Below are 16,815 nucleotides of genomic sequence, written 5' to 3'. Positions count from 1 at the left end.
AGGTGGCCAAGAAAGCCAGTGGCATCCTGGCCTGCATCAGGAACAGTGTGGCCGGTAGGACAAGGGAGGTTATTCTTCCCCTGTGCTCAGCACTGGTCAGGCCACACCTTGAGTGCTGTGTCCAGTTCTGGGCCTCTCAGTTCAAGAAAGATGTTGAGGTGCTGGAACATGTCCAGAGTAAAGCAACAAAGCTGGTGAGGGGCCTGGAACACCTCCAGGGACAGTGACTCCACCACCTCCCTGGGTAACCCATTCCAATGCCAATCACACTCTCTGGGAAGAACTTCCTCCTAACATCCAGCCTAGAGCTCCACCAGCACAACTTGAGACTGTGTCCCCTTGTTCTGTTGCTGGTTGCCTGGCAGAAGAGACCAACCCCCACCTGGCTACAACCTCCCTTCAGGTAGTTGTAGACAGCAATGAGCTCCCCCCTCAGCCTCCACTTCTCCAGGCTAAACAACCCCAGCTCCCTCAGTCTCTCCTCCCAGGGCTTGTGCTGCAGGCCTCTCACCAGCTTTGTTGCCCTTCTCTGGACACGTTCCGGTACCTCAACATCTCTCTTGAACTGAGTGGCACAGAACTGGACACAGTATTCAAGGTATGGCCTGACCGGTGCTGAACACTCATGTATCTGGGGAGGTTTCTACTACGGAGGCTTGGAAGATTTCAGATCTGGCAGCTGTTCTTACCTACTGCTGCTAGGATAATTGCAGGAAGCAGCTATTTCTGCGTCGGTGCAACCGTTGCCCGTGGCAAGTACATAAGTACACGGTGTTTTACTTACGGTGCTTGCCTTCATGGTGGCTACGCATTTCAAGCTGGGGATCCACGTGTGCTCTGATTTGACCGCCTCGAAATTTTAGGGCATCCAAGCAATCCAGTTCTGAGCTGTCCTGAGATGCTGGGTCTGCAATGCCTGTGTTTCCGTGTTGTCTTTATCCAGGAATGGCTGATCCAAGATTAACCTTAATCACAGCACCATGCAGGTGCCTATTTCTGTGCCACAAATTGACGAATCCCAAAGTAATTTGGGGGAAGAGCTGAATTTTAACTGAAGGTTAGGGTCTGGCAGCATTTAAAGTTTCTGCTGTGACTGCAATGTGTATATAAGATCCCAAGCTACCTTTTCACCTAGCTAAACTAGGTTGTTGCTAGATGTGTACCTGGAGAGCAGGGCAAACAGTTGGATACTTAAGCATACTAAGTTCCAGGTTGATACAACTATGCAGTTAAAATTGAATTGTGATAAGGTTTGATTTCTATTCATTCTTGGGGAAGTCTAGCTGATAAAAGCATGTTGTGTATAAGACTGTAGTTCATGTTTACACTACTGGTTATTTAGCATTCCAGTTACAGGATTAAAATGGGGTTGTGTTTTAAAATTATAGGGTGGAGGATGCCATGGTGGTATTATGCTTGTACAATTCTCCATTAGCCCACTCGTGCTCAGCTCTTTGCTGAAGGAGGCTTTCTCAGCTCTTACGTAATTGTCAGGTTAAACCTCAGGGCTATTTTATGCAAAACTCTGAAAAGTAAATGTTAATAGTTGTCAGCCATCCTCAGAGATAAAATACCATGCAGGTGTATTAGTTTTGTTTTTTTTTTAAAGCACTTAACATAAACTTCCCCCCCCACCCCCCAAACCAGCAATAAAATTTTAGACAGAATGAATTCTAAAGTACTGTCATCGGTTGCATAGCCTCCTTCCTATCTTATTTCCTGCCAGTGGGGTAGCTTCTGCAGAAACAAAGGACCATGGAATGCTAAGCAGAGCTGGAAGTCTGGGATCTTTTGTCCCGGTGGAATTAATTAGAGGCACTTCTGGGGTAATGTTTTTATACCTGGGGAGCTGGATGGAAACATGAAAGTCTGTACGAGCAGCCCCAGTCTGGACATCCCTCTGGCTTCACCCTGCTCGAAATCTGTAGCTCAAAGCCTTACCCAGTCAGAAGAAACATAATCATGTTATGCTTGATTCATTCCAATTTGCATTGTCTTCCCATATGTCAACATATGATTAAAAAACCCCACCGATCATCTTTTATCCTCTGTTAGGCATAAGCTCTGCTTGATTTCCCTTTCACTGCTACTTGGATGGAGACGTGACTGTGATTTGTGCTCTGCTGCTCAGCAACACCATCTTAATGTAAGGCTAAGTGTTGGAGTCTTGACTTGCTACTAGACAGGCTTTTGCCAGATAAGCTAAGCAGCCAGAGATACAGAGCTTATTTATCACCCAGATTCTAGCTCTTCATCAGAGGCTTGATTCAGATCTTCTCTCTAAGGGATACCTATTTATTGTAGCATCTATTTGTGTTGGAATAGCTCTGGATTTCTTTGATTTGAGCAACTAATGCTGCTGTGTTTTAAAATGTCTATCTGTCTTGCCAGACCAGCTTTTGTCCATGATGAATGACTGGGGTGTTTTTTTTGTACTTAACAAGTATTTAACAGGTAGGCAGGGAAGGGTTGGTTTCCCATAGAAATATTGAGTCACTGTAGAGGATGGAATACAAATAACTGGAAATGCTGCAAATGGAACCTGTGTATTATGTGAGTCACTTGAAGAGATGTGATGGAAAATAGAAAATGTGCCTCACTAATTGATTATGTTGTAGCATTTCAGCAAATACAGAAAGGAGAGTAGTTGTAACCATAGAATGGTTTAGGTTGGAGGGGACCTCAAAGATCATCCAGTTCCAACCCCCCGCCATAGATAGGGACACCTCCCACTAGAACAGGTCACTCAAGGTCTCATCCAACCTGGCCTTGAACACCTCCAGGGAGGGAGCAGTCACAGCTTCCCTGGGCAACCTGTTCCAGTCTTTCAGCACCCTCACTGTAAAGAACTTCTTCCTAACATCTAGTGTAGATCTCCCCTCTGCCAGTTTAAACCCATTGCTCCTAGCAATGTCATTAAAAGACATTGTAAACAGATCCTCCCTAGCCTTCTTGCAGTCCCCTTCAGATACTGGAAGGCCACTACAAGGTCTCCTTGAAGCATTCTCTTCTCCAGGCTGAAGAGCCCCAACCATCTACTTGTGGTGGGATAGCTCACATGATTGGTGTGCTGTAATCAATGGCTACAGACTCTTCAGGAGAGACAGGCAAGGGAGAAAGGGCGGGGGAGTGGCTCTGTACATTAGGGATGCTCTGGATGTCGTGGAGGTAGAAATCAAAGATGATCAAGTTGAGTCATTATGGGTGAGACTTAAGGCGAAGGCCAACAAGGCTGATATCCTGGTTGGAGTCTGTTACAGACCACCCAACCAGGAAGAAGAGGTTGATTTATTACTCTTTAAGCAACTGGAGGCTGCCTCAAGATCACCTGCCCTTGTTCTGGTGGGCGACTTTAACCTACCAGACATCTGCTGGGACTTAAACACTGCAGAGAAGAGGCAGTCTAGAAGGTTTCTGCAATGTGTGGAAGACAACTTCCTATCCCAGCTGTTACGTGAGCCTACCAGGGGGGCAGCCCTGCTTGACCTGCTGCTCACAAATAGAGAGGGGCTGGTAGGGGATGTGGTGGTTAGAGGCTGCCTGGGGTCCAGTGACCATGAAATTATAGAGTTTTCAGTACGTGGAGAAACCAGGAGGGGCATCAACAGAACCTCCACACTGGACTTCCGAAGGGCAGACTTCAGCCTATTTAAGGAACTAATTCAGAAAGTTCCTTGGGAAATAGCCCTTAGAAACAAAGGGGTCCAGGAAGGTTGGACCTGCTTCAAGAAAGAACTCCTGAAGGCACAGGAGCAGGCAGTGCCACTGAGCCGGAAGATGAGCCGACGAGGGAGGCAGCCAGGCTGGATGGGCAGGGAGCTGCTGAAGGAATTAAAGATTAAAAAGAGAGTGTATCACCTTTGGAAAAGAGGGGAGGTGTCCCAGGAGAAGTTCAAGGAGGTTGCTAGGTCTTGTAGAGGAAAAATTAGAGAGGCAAAAGCCCACTTGGAGCTCAGGCTGGCCACGGCTGCCAAGGAAAATAAAAAGTGTTTCTTTAAATATATGAATGGCAAGAGAAGGGCCAAGGACAACCTCCAGTCCTTACTAGATAGAGATGGGAACATAGTGACAAAGGATGAGGAAAAGGCAGAGGTGCTTAACACCTTCTTTGCCTCTATCTTCACTAGTGGGACAGGTTGTCTCCAGGACAGCTGGACTCCTGAAGTGGTGGATGGAGTCAAGGACCAGTACAGTCCCCCTCTAATCCATGAGGAAGCAGTAAGGGATCTGCTAAGTCACTTGGATCCTCACAAGTCCATGGGACCGGATGGGATCCACCCTAGGGTGCTGAGAGAGCTGGCAGCTGAGCTGGCCAAGCCACTCTCCATCATTTATCAGCAGTCCTGGCTCACTGGAGAGGTCCCTGAAGACTGGAAGCTGGCCAATGTGATTCCCATACACAAGAAGGGTCGTAAGGAGGAGCCAGAAAACTACAGACCTGTGAGCCTGACCTCAGTGCCAGGCAAGGTGATGGAACAGGTCATCTTGGGTGCCATCACAAAGCACCTACAGGATAGCCAAGGGATCAGGCCCAGCCAGCATGGGTTTAGGAAGGGCAGGTCCTGCCTCACCAACCTGATCTCCTTTTATGATCAGGTTACCCGCCTGGTGAATGTGGGGAAGGCTGTGGATGTAGTCTACTTGGACTTCAGCAAAGCCTTTGACACTGTCTGCCACAAGAAGCTCCTAGCCAAGCTGGCAGCTCATGGTTTGGACAGATTCACTCTGTGCTGGATCAAGAACTGGCTGGATGGCAGAGCTCAGAGAGTGGTGGTGAATGGTGCCACGTCCAGTTGGCAGCCAGTCACAAGTGGTGTTCCCCAAGGATCAGTGCTGGGCCCAGTCCTGTTCAATATCTTTATTGATGATCTGGACGAGGGCATTGAGTCCAGCATCAGTAAGTTTGCAGATGACACCAAGCTAGGAGCAGGTGTTGATCTGTTGGAAGGTAGGAGAGCCCTGTAGAGGGACCTGGACAGGCTGGATGGGTGGGCAGAGGCCAATGGGATGAGATTTAACAAGGCCAAGTGCAGGGTTCTGCACTTCGGCTACAATAACCCCAAGCAGCGCTATAGGCTGGGGACTGAGTGGCTGGAGAGCAGCCAGGAGGAAAGGGACCTGGGGGTACTGATAGATAGTAAGCTGAAGATGAGCCAGCAGTGTGCCCAGGTGGCCAAGAGAGCCAATGGCATCCTGGCCTGCATCAGGAACAGTGTGGCCAGTAGGACAAGGGAGGTTATTCTTCCCCTGTACTCAGCACTGGTCAGGCCACACCTTGAGTACTGTGTCCAGTTCTGGGCCCCTCAATTCAAGAAAGATGTTGAGGTGCTGGAACATGTCCAGAGAAGGGCAACAAAGCTGGTGAGGGGCCTGGAACACAAATCCTATGAGGAGAGGTTGAGGGAACTGGGCCTGTTTAGCCTGGAGAAGAGGAGGCTCAGGGGTGATCTTATTACTGTCTACAACTACCTGAAGGGGCATTGTAGCCAGGTGGGGGTTGGCCTCTTCTCCCAGGTAACCAGCAATAGAACAAGGGGACACAGTCTCAAGTTGTGCCAGGGTAGGTATAGGCTGGATGTTAGGAAGAAGTTTTTCACAGAGAGAGTGATTTCCCATTGGAATGGGCTGCCCAGGGAGGTGGTGGAGGCACCGTCCCTGGGGGTCTTCAAGAAAAGACTGGATGAGGCACTCAGTGCCATGGTCTAGTTGACTGGCTAGGGCTGGGTGATAGGTTGGACTCGATGATCTTGGAGGTCTCTTCCAACCTGGTTGATTCTATGATTCTATGATTCCTTTATTAAAAAACTGACAGTGAGCATATTATAAAGCACCTGGGCAACCTCTAATGTTAGAAGGGGATTTCTACCTTCCCACTCCCATTTAGTGCACTGTTCTGAAGATATGACCCTTCAACAGTTATGTTCCTTACCAGGGACAAAACAAAATAAGGCAGCAAAAACTTCTCCCAGTTTAAATCCATTAACACCTTTTGTTTTTCAGAGGTTTAGAGTTGAAATGCAAACAGATGAGAGTTTGCTCCTCCACTTAAAATCTGCCCTATGTTAGTTGTGGCAGAAAGTTCTTAACATCTGCTGGACACCTCATGGCCTTGGGAGATCATCTGGTGCTCAGTGCATTGCCTTTGGGCAGTTGTTCTCAGACCCTACTGACACGCACTGGAACACTTAACAGGGAGATTAAAAAGCAACTTGAGTTTTCAACCAGAGAAGTGCTGCAGGTGAGACCTGTAGCAGTGAGCTCCAAGTGCTGTTTTCCGCTCAGTGTGTGTTGAGTGGCTAAGCAGATATTGTCAGTCTCTGGTTGTTAGTCCAAAACAAAGACCAGGAGGTGAAATTATAGAGCAAGGGGTGGTACACTCCCAATTTGGGACTTGTAACACTACATCCATTATTAATAACCTTCCTGCAAAAGAAAAATATGCTTTGCTGCAAATGAAGCTGTGACACAGGCAAGTGGCAGGCACAATGAAAATTTCATACTTGCCGTGGTCTTACAACAAAGGTTTTCTGTTATACCCCCAGCAATGCTACTATAAATAGTCTTGTTATCTAATCTTCCAGCTCAGAAAACGACAGAAGGTTACAAGTAGGAAAACACCTCAGTGTAGATTTTAGCCTTTCCCCCCCACTGCTTCCCTTGCTGCTGCTGGAGCGCTACTGATATGCCCCCTGTATTTCATATGGAGACAACGTTATTCAGAAGTACAGAATGTCACTAAGAGGAGGAGAGTTCAGATAAAACCCAGAAGATTTATGACATAATTTAGATAAGGTCTTGTAGGAGCTGAGGTGAGGGAAGAACTGGTAATCCTCAGTCCAGCTTTCTTTCTTAGAGTGCAGTGAGAACTTTTTATGTCAACTCCATTGGGTCAGATATGAAGTGGGGTACGTTTTAATAAGATGCTCCACATGTTTTATTGCAGAGGGAGCTTTTTTTTGCCAATAAATAATCCAGATGCACCATACAGTATGGGTTCTGTCCACACAGGTCTAGGGCCTGATCCAAAACCAGCTGAAAAATTTCACAGAGGCATAGCTAACACAGAGAAATCCTCGTTTCCCTTTTTATCTTATTTACCCTGTAAAAGGAAGAATTGTCCTGTGATAAGCATAATACATCCACTCCTCCCCTCTTTCTGTCTTGCTGATGATGCAGATCCTTATTTCTGACCCTTCCTTGGAGCCCTTCCCAGTCCATTTGACATGGGGCACATAAAGTCGGTGAGGAGGGCTGAGTCCCGGAAAGCTCCCCTTGAGCAGGGGCAGCCAAAAAGCACCTTCTGCAGTCTTTGTCCATGGATGTGAAGGAACCTTTCCCACAGAAATCTCAAACTGCTGAACTTTTATTAAATTTTCATGTGGCAGCCACAGAAGGAGGTTTGAAGGAGTATGGCTATTGTAGATCGAAGCCTCACATGACTTGAATCATCCTCTTTTTTGCTATGTGAGAGGAGTTAGGAAGACTTTGAGTCTAACCCCAGCACTGCTCACCTGCTGCAGGGTGGCTTCCCCATCCATGTGATTTGGAAGAAGCTCTCCACCGAGCACTGTTTCAGCATAAGCTCAGATAGCTCAGCAGAGGGGTATACATGTTCTCCAACCAGATCAACTACAGAAATCCTTCTGTGCTTTTGCCACACCTTCTCATGGAAGAGCTAAAGCAAAGAGAAAACTCACTGCAGACATTGGAGGGAGGCAGGAAAAAGCTTGTGCCATCCTTATGCTAAAATAAGCTGATGTCTAGGGAGATAAAACTATTTGCTTATACTGTGTTCAGCAGGAGGAAGACTTGTTTCATCTGTTGAACACAGTAGCCCTACATCCATCAAATCCCAGAGAGTTCATGTGATCCAGATTAGAGATCCAGTTTTGCCTCCTAAGGAAATACATGGTCTTGAGGGCTTCCCCCGGTATTCCCAGTCCATAGATACAGCAGAGAAGGCATTCACCTCCATCTGCCCGTGTCATCCTCTCCCTGCTTGGCAATGCATCAGCAGTATACATTTGAGAGAAGGCAATAGCATACAGCTACCACTGGCTTGGTCGCTTCTGTCTCTTGCAGCCCTCTGAAATGTATCCTTAAAGACTGTGAAAATCACAAGGGCTGAAGGACATACCTGCCTGGCTTAGCTGCACCTGATGCTGCTAACAAATTCTTTACCAGCCCAGACTGTGGTATTTCAGCTCAAATTCTCAGGCACAGGCAATTCTAAGCCCTGGCAGGTGAAATACTTTTTTTGATAATGGGCTTTTTGGTGGTGTTCAGCAGGAAGGAGAGTTACCTTCTCAAGATTAGATTCTGCAGAAAGATCAAATTTGCTGTTGGAACAGAAATTTTATATATATACTAAAAGCACACCTGGGAGCATTTTACTAGCACTTCTTGGCTAAAGCAAGGATTTATTAATAAGAAGCACCGAAACCATATTATGCACTGAAGCTGAGCTGGAACAGGCTGCTTTTGTTCTGAATCAGGGACATTATTGAATTTGGTGACAGATGCCAAGTATTTATGTTCTTACCTGGGTTTATCTGTTATATTTGAAAGTGTTAAAAAGCAGGACCTATTTTTTTTTTTGAGTAAACATATTAAATAATGACAGAGAGCTCCAGATGGGTATTGGTAGGATGATATTTTATTGTTAGGTGTAGTTGGACAAATTGTACTGCTCAGAGCATGAGAAAAGGGAAGTTCGTCACAGAGAGAGTGATTTGCCATTGGAATGGGCTGCCCAGGGAGGTGGTGGAGGCACCGTCCCTGGGGGTCTTCAAGCAAAGACTGGATGAGGCACTTAGTGCCATGGTCTAGTTGATTGGTTAGGGCTGGGTGATAGGTTGGACTGGATGATCTTGGAGGTCTCTTCCAACCTGGTTCATTCTATGATTCTATGATTCTATGAAAAGAAAGCTGTGGAGGTAATACATTGCTCATTTGCGCTAGAACACTTGAGTTCAGAGAGCCTGATGCCTTTGCTTGTAACATTTCTTAGTATCAAGAAGAATGCAATCAAGTTATATTTATTGTGTATGTACATCTGCATATAATATATTATTACACGAGTATAGGCTGGATGTTAGGAGGAAGTTCTTCCCAGAGAGAGTGATTTGCCATTGGAATGGGCTGCCCAGGGAGGTGGTGGAGTTGCCGTCCCTGGGGGTGTCCAAGAAGAGACTGGATCAGGCACTTAGTACCATGGTCTAGATGACTGGATAGGACTGGGGGATAGGTTGGACTGGATGACCTTGGAGGTCTCTTCCAACCTGGTTGATTCCACGATTCTGTTCTATGATTGCTGTAGAGTTGCTGACAGGTGTCCATATGTCTACATTAATACAGTTTTTAGCACGTTGACCAAAGTGCAAACCCTAGAGAAGCTGTCACTTGTCTTGGAAACTGCTGCCCGTGCACTGCTTGATTCCTTTTGCTCACTCTCCCTGCTACCAGTAGTCTTTTCTGCTCCTTTGGTTATTCTGCAACTTACCTAAAATAGCTCCTGGCCTTTATTTTTGTTTACTTCTTGTTTATAGCTCTCAGCAGTTTAAAATTATTTCAATTTTATTATCACCTTCTTAATGAGTATTTTATCCAATTACTCATTAATTAGCCTTTTAATCTATCTATGGGCCATTTTTAAGCCCTTGATCAGTGACTCTTCACAGCTGAACCAGGACTCAGGATGAGGATGAGCAGCTGACCCATAAACTTCAGGCAAGTTGTCGCATTTCCAGTGCCTCTGAGCCATCTTGTGCCTCAAAAATTAATGCTACTTACAAATTGCCTTATGCCATGCTCCAGCAGATACTAAGATGCTGTAATTATTTATGACAGTTTAAATCTCCTGATGTCTTGAAATAAGAGCCAAACATGTAGGGAAAACACATTCTAGGGAGGAAGGTTATAGTATGAAAAAAAAGTGGGCTTGCTTTGTCTGCAGGTCACACAGACAGCTAGAAATACATGCAGGAGATGGAGATGTGCTAGATTTAAGGAGGAACTCCGTAGCAGATGCCACTGAACTATTTTCAGGTGTTTGAATGAGTAAATCACTCAAATATAGTTTTAGCCTGTGACTATTTCATTTTAATGGCAATGCAAATACAGTTAAGTGAAGGCTAAGAGCGCTGCATCTAATTTAGCAGTGTTGCTTTAGCAACATCATGCAGGATGCAAACAGTCTCCTTGGTAACACTTCCTAAGTGTCATTAGGTAAGCGATGGTTATAAACATGGAAGCAGATCTGAATGAGAGACATGCTCTTGTGCTGCTCCTTTTTATAGCCCCAGACATCATCATTATCGGGATGGCAAAAGGGGAGGGGGAAAGCTGTTTTGAGGATCACAATGCTTTTAGTGTTTTATTTATTACGCTTTGGAAAACAATGTCAGTGGTGATGGGGCTTTATGACTTGGTTTATGTAAGGTTTTAAATAAAGGGAGTGAGTTGTCCTTGCCCACTGATGGCACTTGTCAGAGATGTGCACTGTGTCCTCCTGCCTCTCTGGGGGATGCAGATTGCATGTCAGCCCTTCTGCTCTCTAATAGCATACTTAAGCCTTAGTAAGTTTGGAATCTAGAGGTTAGAAAGGAGTGAGTGAGGAAAGGAGATCCCAGAGCTGAGCATGTATGTGACCTAGCCTGAGGAAGATGAGGAGGTTGAGGTGATGGTGGAAGATCTACTATTGGGCTGGAATCAAGCACAGGATCTGCACTCCTTCTGTTGAGCTTCTCCTGTCCCAGAATCACTGTGAGTGATATGAATTTCTTTGTTGAATTTTGAAGGTGAGAACATGGGTTAGCACTAGACTTGGTAGAGTTAAGCAGTGGTTAGACTCGATGGTCTTTAAGGTCTTTTTGGCTGAAATGATTCTGTGATTCTAAATGGGGGTTACTTAGTGCTCATAAACAAGACAATTGTTTCTGCTGCTGGCATTGTCCTATAGAATATAGTAATGACTTGAGACAGCTTTTCTAATGCTGTTGGTAACTGATTTTTTCCCTGAAGACCTATCTGCCAGACTGAAGGAATTGCATGAGAATCCTTTCTTTTGTTTAACACCTGCCCCCCCCCTTCAGTTTTACATACTTCTCTGTCACAAATAAAAACAAGTTACAAAAACAATACAATCAATAAGACCAAAAAGCAGAAAGTATACAAAAGAACCATGAATGCTTTTGTTTTCAATCAATGCTTTATTTCAGTCCCCCTTGTTGCTGCTTGAGAATCTCGTGCAAGGAATCTGAACATGAAAAACAATGGAAGGAGCTAAGTCCACAAGAGCATCAAAATAGGCTTACTCTGGTTTGTGATGAAAGTCTGGAGAGGCGATGGTTTTATTTTATCGTGGGCTTGACCCTGCTTCCTTAGAGACAGACAGTTGGTAGACTTTCAGATGTTCTTGGGAAGTCCTCTGAATCAAAGCTAAGACAGACATTTTCAACAAAACACCTTTTGATCTGTGACCTTCAGCTCCACAGTCAAGTTCAATGACTGGAGACTGGCCAGTCCAAGGGTCCCTTTTTCATTTCAACAGTGTGCAGCACCTTGCAATTTAGTTGCATGGTGAATGCCAGACTGTATTTTTTCCTGTTCTAATGCAAAATGGAGTTTGAATGTCAGCAGTCCCTCTTCACAAACAAAACTCAGAACCATAAAAACAAACTCCAGCCATCCTCCACAGCCCCTTTTCTGCTCCCAAATCCTCTGGAATTGATCCATCTTGGTATCTCTCATATCTCGTGGCCTCTGTTGTAAATGTCAGTGCTATTTAATGAGACCTTGGCCCTCCGTATATTAAGATGAGTAACAATGCAATGTCTGTTTGTGAGATGAATGCCCTTATATTTCCCCCTCTCTGGGGCTGTTAGACTTGCACATGACAAGCTGCAAGAGGCAAAGTCCAAAACATTGATCTACTGCTCTACTAACAAAACCATGCAGATGAAACTTTCCTGAGCTGGGTGAGAGAAGTGTTGCCTTTTAGAGATTAAAATCAAAGGTCTGGAGTCTCCTTACCATTACTCTTCTTGCCCCCATCCCACTCCTATGCTGGGCTCCTGGGAGCCCACTTGAAGGCACTGATAAGTTTTCTGCTTTGTAAAGGAGACACTGGGATTAGTGGACCATGGGATGCCACTCCAGCCCCAGGACAAAATATTTCTGCTTTCCTTGTGCAGCATCATGACCTTCATGCAGTGGGTCTTGGAACTGATTTCAAGATGACGTTTGTCTCTGGATATAAATTGTCCTGCAGTAGAGGAACCAAGCAGCTGCTTCTCACCACCATGGCTTGTGGCTTAGTAGGACACAGGAATTTGAGCAAATGACTGCTGAATGGGAGCTCCACCCTCCACCTGCCCTTGCTTCAGCTGTGTGCAGAATATAGGATGCTTCCTCCCAGCACAGCCAAGGTGCTCTGGTTTTGAACTGTCAACTGGATACTGAGTTCTTAAACATTTGTTGGCATCATTTTTTAAACCCTTATGGAATAGGGAAATGATCTTTCTCCCCAGTATTTCTGCTGTAGAGACATGGGCTGCTTCTTGGGGAGAATCAAAAAGCAGGAGGGGTTAAGTGAGGTTTTTTTGCATGACCTCTCATGGCACTTTGGGGTCTCCAAGTAAAAATGTATGGGTGCAAGAACAAACCTAAATCCTTTCAATGTCATTGCTTAACACACTCGTTTCTGTGGCTCTTCAATGAACTCTGATTTTGCAAAACCAAACATGGGTCTGTCTAGAATGATTCAGATATGATTCTGACTTGGTCTAGCTGAAGAGCTCTCTGGCTTTTTGTTCCCACAAACTGTTTCTATGACAGGCAGGGCCACACCAGTTCATCCAAATGTGTGCTGTGGGTTTCTCAGGAGGGTATACTTGCCCCTCCATCTACCACCTGCTGCTGAGGTGGTAGATGCAGCTGAACTGCAGCCTTGACCTGAGCCAACTCAGGCATTTCTGCTCTTGCATCGCAGTCTCCTCCCAAACAGCACCTTTGCATGATGCCACTTCATTGCTTGCTCGCTAGAAAGAGCAATGCTTTTGTACTCACAGCATTGCTCTCTATGGCACCTGGGTTTCCCTTGGAGATTTCCCACTGGCATATGGAGCCAGTCCTGCTTCTTCGGGCTGATGAGAGCACAGGGCCTCACAGTGAGGCTGTGCCCAACCTCAGCTTGCTCACCTGAGACCAGACGGCCCTTGCTGTACAATTGCAAACCCCCTTAAACCACTGCTTCAACACGAGCAGGGCAGCTCTGTCTTTTCTGAGACCAAGTGTTGGGTTTGTGTTTTTTTTTGGTCTGTAGTGGGAATCAAGAGTTTGTGGCTTTCTAACCCTCAAGGAAATACCCTTGTCTCTCTTGATCAGTTGATTTTACAGTTTTGTAGTGCAGCTTCAGTTAGAAGGAGGAGATCAGTGTGGGATCTGATGAGGGATACTCCATCCTGTGACAGACTTCACTCTCCAACTCTTGATCTGCCCCACTTCTGTGCACTGGCTGCTCCCTATCTACCAGCCAGACTCCCTTTTTAACCCACCCAGGGACAGACACTGTCCCTCACACCCACATTTTGCTAGTCAAGGTGGTCTGTAGATGCGGACTGAGGTGAGTCCTTGCAGTAGGAGGGCATCCCAGTGCCTGGTCCAGCAAATGAGACTCTTGTTTCTAACCCCCCTGCCTTGTCTTGACTTCTAATGCTCCCTTTGCTGCCTGTTTCTGTGAGAATACTCTTTTCTGCTTTTCTTCACAGAAACCCAGAAAAGATTGCATCCCAAAAACATTTCCAGGCAGCTGGGGCAGCCACAGGGTTACTCACCCTTTGACACTGAAATTCCTCATTTAGTATTCACCTCTGACAACAGATGGCTTTTGGCTACTTTCTTCTTGCTTGGATGCAGGTGTTTTCCATTGCTGGCTGGTTGCTTTCTTTGTGGCTGGGAGATGCTTTTGCACCATACAATCTTCTGTCCTGTCTTGGTCTGGCACCTCTCTCTCTCTGTTATTTATGTGTTTTTAGTGGTCTTCCTTATGCAGTAACATAAATAATGTTTTTTATTAGCACCTTAGCAAAATATTAAGGTATGTAATTAAGACAGTATTTTGTGCATCCCCAAACTGGCTTATGTACACAGCTACTCCTCTAGAATGAAGCTCTGTTTGTTTGAAAGTTTAAACATGGTGAGAGGGGCAAATTGTTTTCCTCCAAGGAGAAAAGCTCCATTTTGGATTTCTAGCTATGTGGTAAATAGCTTTGGAAGAACTCAAGGGAATGGTTTTAATCCTATATGCAGAGACAGAGCCACAAATCTCCTTCAGTTAGTTTGTTTGGATTTCCCCCTCCCCTTCATTATTAAAGGCAGAAAGCTAGAGGATCTTTCATTCCTTGGGCTGACTCACATGCAGTTTCTCTGGTTTACCTCCCTGGTGTCGTGAAACTCAGGCATCTTTGACAGCCAGACAAAATCTGTTGGGTAAGGCACTCACTTTTCACCAGCTTCCAGTCTGGGAACCATAAAACTAGCTTTAATATCAGTCTTAACCTCTCAGTGTTACAACAACATGGAATAAAAATGCCTCCAAACAAGTCTGCAGGATTACTTCAGCTTTCTGCAAGGCAGCTGAGAAGTTATGTTCAATTTGACTGTCAATTCCTCTGCTTTAAACATTGCTGCTGTAAACTATTGGCCCTTCCTGCAAGTGTGTTTGTGTTGGAGGCTATACAGTAAATCAGGTTATGGCTGCCCTTTATTAGCTCTCCTGCACAAGATTTTGGCAGTAGCTCTTTAATTCAAAGAAAATGAATGAAGATAGTTAAAGCTAAATGTAAATAGAGCTCATTAAAAAACAAACAAACTAGTCTCTGTTTCATTATGTGACTCTTAACTGCACCACGAGATTAGAAGTAGCTCATTAAAGTCCCCAGCAGCCTAGTTCTCATCATCTGCAAACTCGCTCACGAGCTCCAAGGAGCTCTTGGGGACATGAACCCAGTCTGCACCTTGGAAAAAGGAAGAGAGAGCAAAAAGAAGAAACCTGCATGCATGTGCACACTATAAAATGAGCATAGCCCTGCCAGCACATCTGCGTTGCACTGGAGCTTCTGATTGTGTCTGTACAGAGTAGCACCACTCCCCTGCAACTGAGACCCCTCTCCTATGCTCTCAGCAGCACGCTGGCCTTGCCTGGATGGACTAAATCAGAGGAGCCCCCTGATTTCTCCCTGTTTGCCCAGAGCCTAATTTGGGGTTCTTGCTGTGGGTACTGGTACTGCTGTGGAGCCAGCGCTGCAGTTTCCTCTCTGCACACAGCTGCAGCCAACCTGGGGATCCTCCAGCCTGGGGATGGGCTGTGTGGTTGGGGTCAGAATCGCTCCCCAGCTAGAGCGAAGGCCATCCCTTCTGTACCTCCCTTCTGTGCGTCCCTGACCATCATAGCAAAGCCCAGCATTATCTGCAAAATGACAATAAGCTGCTTATTCCTGAGTGCAGTCTGTGGGAAGGCTCTGCTCTTTAATCACCACAGCCACAAGAAGAGCTCAGAGTCCGATTTACACACTCACCATTGCCGTGTAGGTGGGTTTGTACATTTCTGGTGTGGTTTGAAGTACATATGTTTTGGGGGAAGGGAGAAAGTAAAAAAGCAGTGCTGTAGTCAGAGCATGGAAAAATTCCAGCTACAGTAACAAAATTTAGTGTATAACAGCCTGTGCTGAAGAAGGAAAGGTTGCAGAATAGAGCCAAAGCCTCCAATTCACTAATGCACAATCAGCTGTTAACATTAATGAGGATTCAGCTCTTGCCTTAATGAATAGGATGCACTTAACCTCCAGGAGATCCTGAGCGTGCAAGTACAATGAATGGGAAAATGGTCCTGGAAAGGATATTGGGCAGTGTTTGAAAGGACAACCTGTAGCTCTGGAAAAGGAAGCTGCCTCTAAGCCAATAAAACTGCAATATCTCTTAAGCAAATCGATTCTCACACGAATGAGAGAGCTCAAAAGCAAATAGCGGGTTTATGCTGCTTACAATTGTGCTCCTGGAGCACTGGAGCCTGCAAGGTACCTGTATCAAGTGCACTTCTCTCATGGTTTCATCCTGTTGCAAGCAGCAGTTGAATCCCACTGTTGTCACCAGTTCAATCCTAGCTTTAGTAGCAGTGGGAATATGAGGTTACAAAGCCTTTGGCGTTTTAAAGCAACGCATCGTCTACTACTTCTCTCTGGAAGCTCAGCTGGCATGATGCCTGAGTGCCTGCCACAAGGGCTCTCAGCACTCCAACTTTATGTGGAAAACCATTCTAAAGTTTTAATTAATTTTAATTCATGGTTGCAGAGCAATTTGGTGTGCGCAGATGGAAATTGGGTTAGTTTGTCGTACTTAAGTATTTTTTAATGTACACATATGTTTTAGAAACAGAGTTGTGGCTCACTCAGAACCTGGACTGGACTGTGCCTGATTGTTTAATTAGTATTCACACAGAAGCAATTTGCAAAGTGTTAATTTCCAAAATCAAGGCACTCCAGTCCAATAAATATTTAATGCCTCCATCTGCCATTTTTAGGTTAGTCACCACTGCTGCTAGATGAAGTCTATGAAACAGTTGTCTGCTGTTGCCATAAAGAAGAGGTCTGAGATCCAGCTTACATGGGAACCTAGAAAAAATGCTGATTGCCTGGGCCCAATTGTGCTCTCTTTTCTACATTAAATATGGATAGGGAGAACTTTGCATATGGAGACAGCCTTATAGGAGGCAGACCCATGTAAAACTACATCTTTTATTTCTTAAGAGGAAGCACA

The 16,815-nt window shown here is 45.4% G+C and overlaps 1 protein-coding gene across 1 annotated transcript in view; it reads left to right on the top strand.

Annotated features, from left to right (window-relative positions):
• The window catches only part of NEURL1 (neuralized E3 ubiquitin protein ligase 1), a 191,851-nt gene that overhangs the window by 8,562 nt on the left and 166,474 nt on the right, over positions 1–16,815 (top strand). The gene's annotated exons all lie outside the window — the stretch shown is intronic.

Source organism: Pogoniulus pusillus, chromosome 6 (genome assembly GCF_015220805.1).
Source record: "Pogoniulus pusillus isolate bPogPus1 chromosome 6, bPogPus1.pri, whole genome shotgun sequence".
NCBI classification, from domain to species: Eukaryota; Metazoa; Chordata; class Aves; order Piciformes; family Lybiidae; genus Pogoniulus; species Pogoniulus pusillus.
The sequence above is the reverse complement of the archived record's forward strand: the minus strand, read 5'-3'. Positions and strand labels throughout refer to the sequence as shown.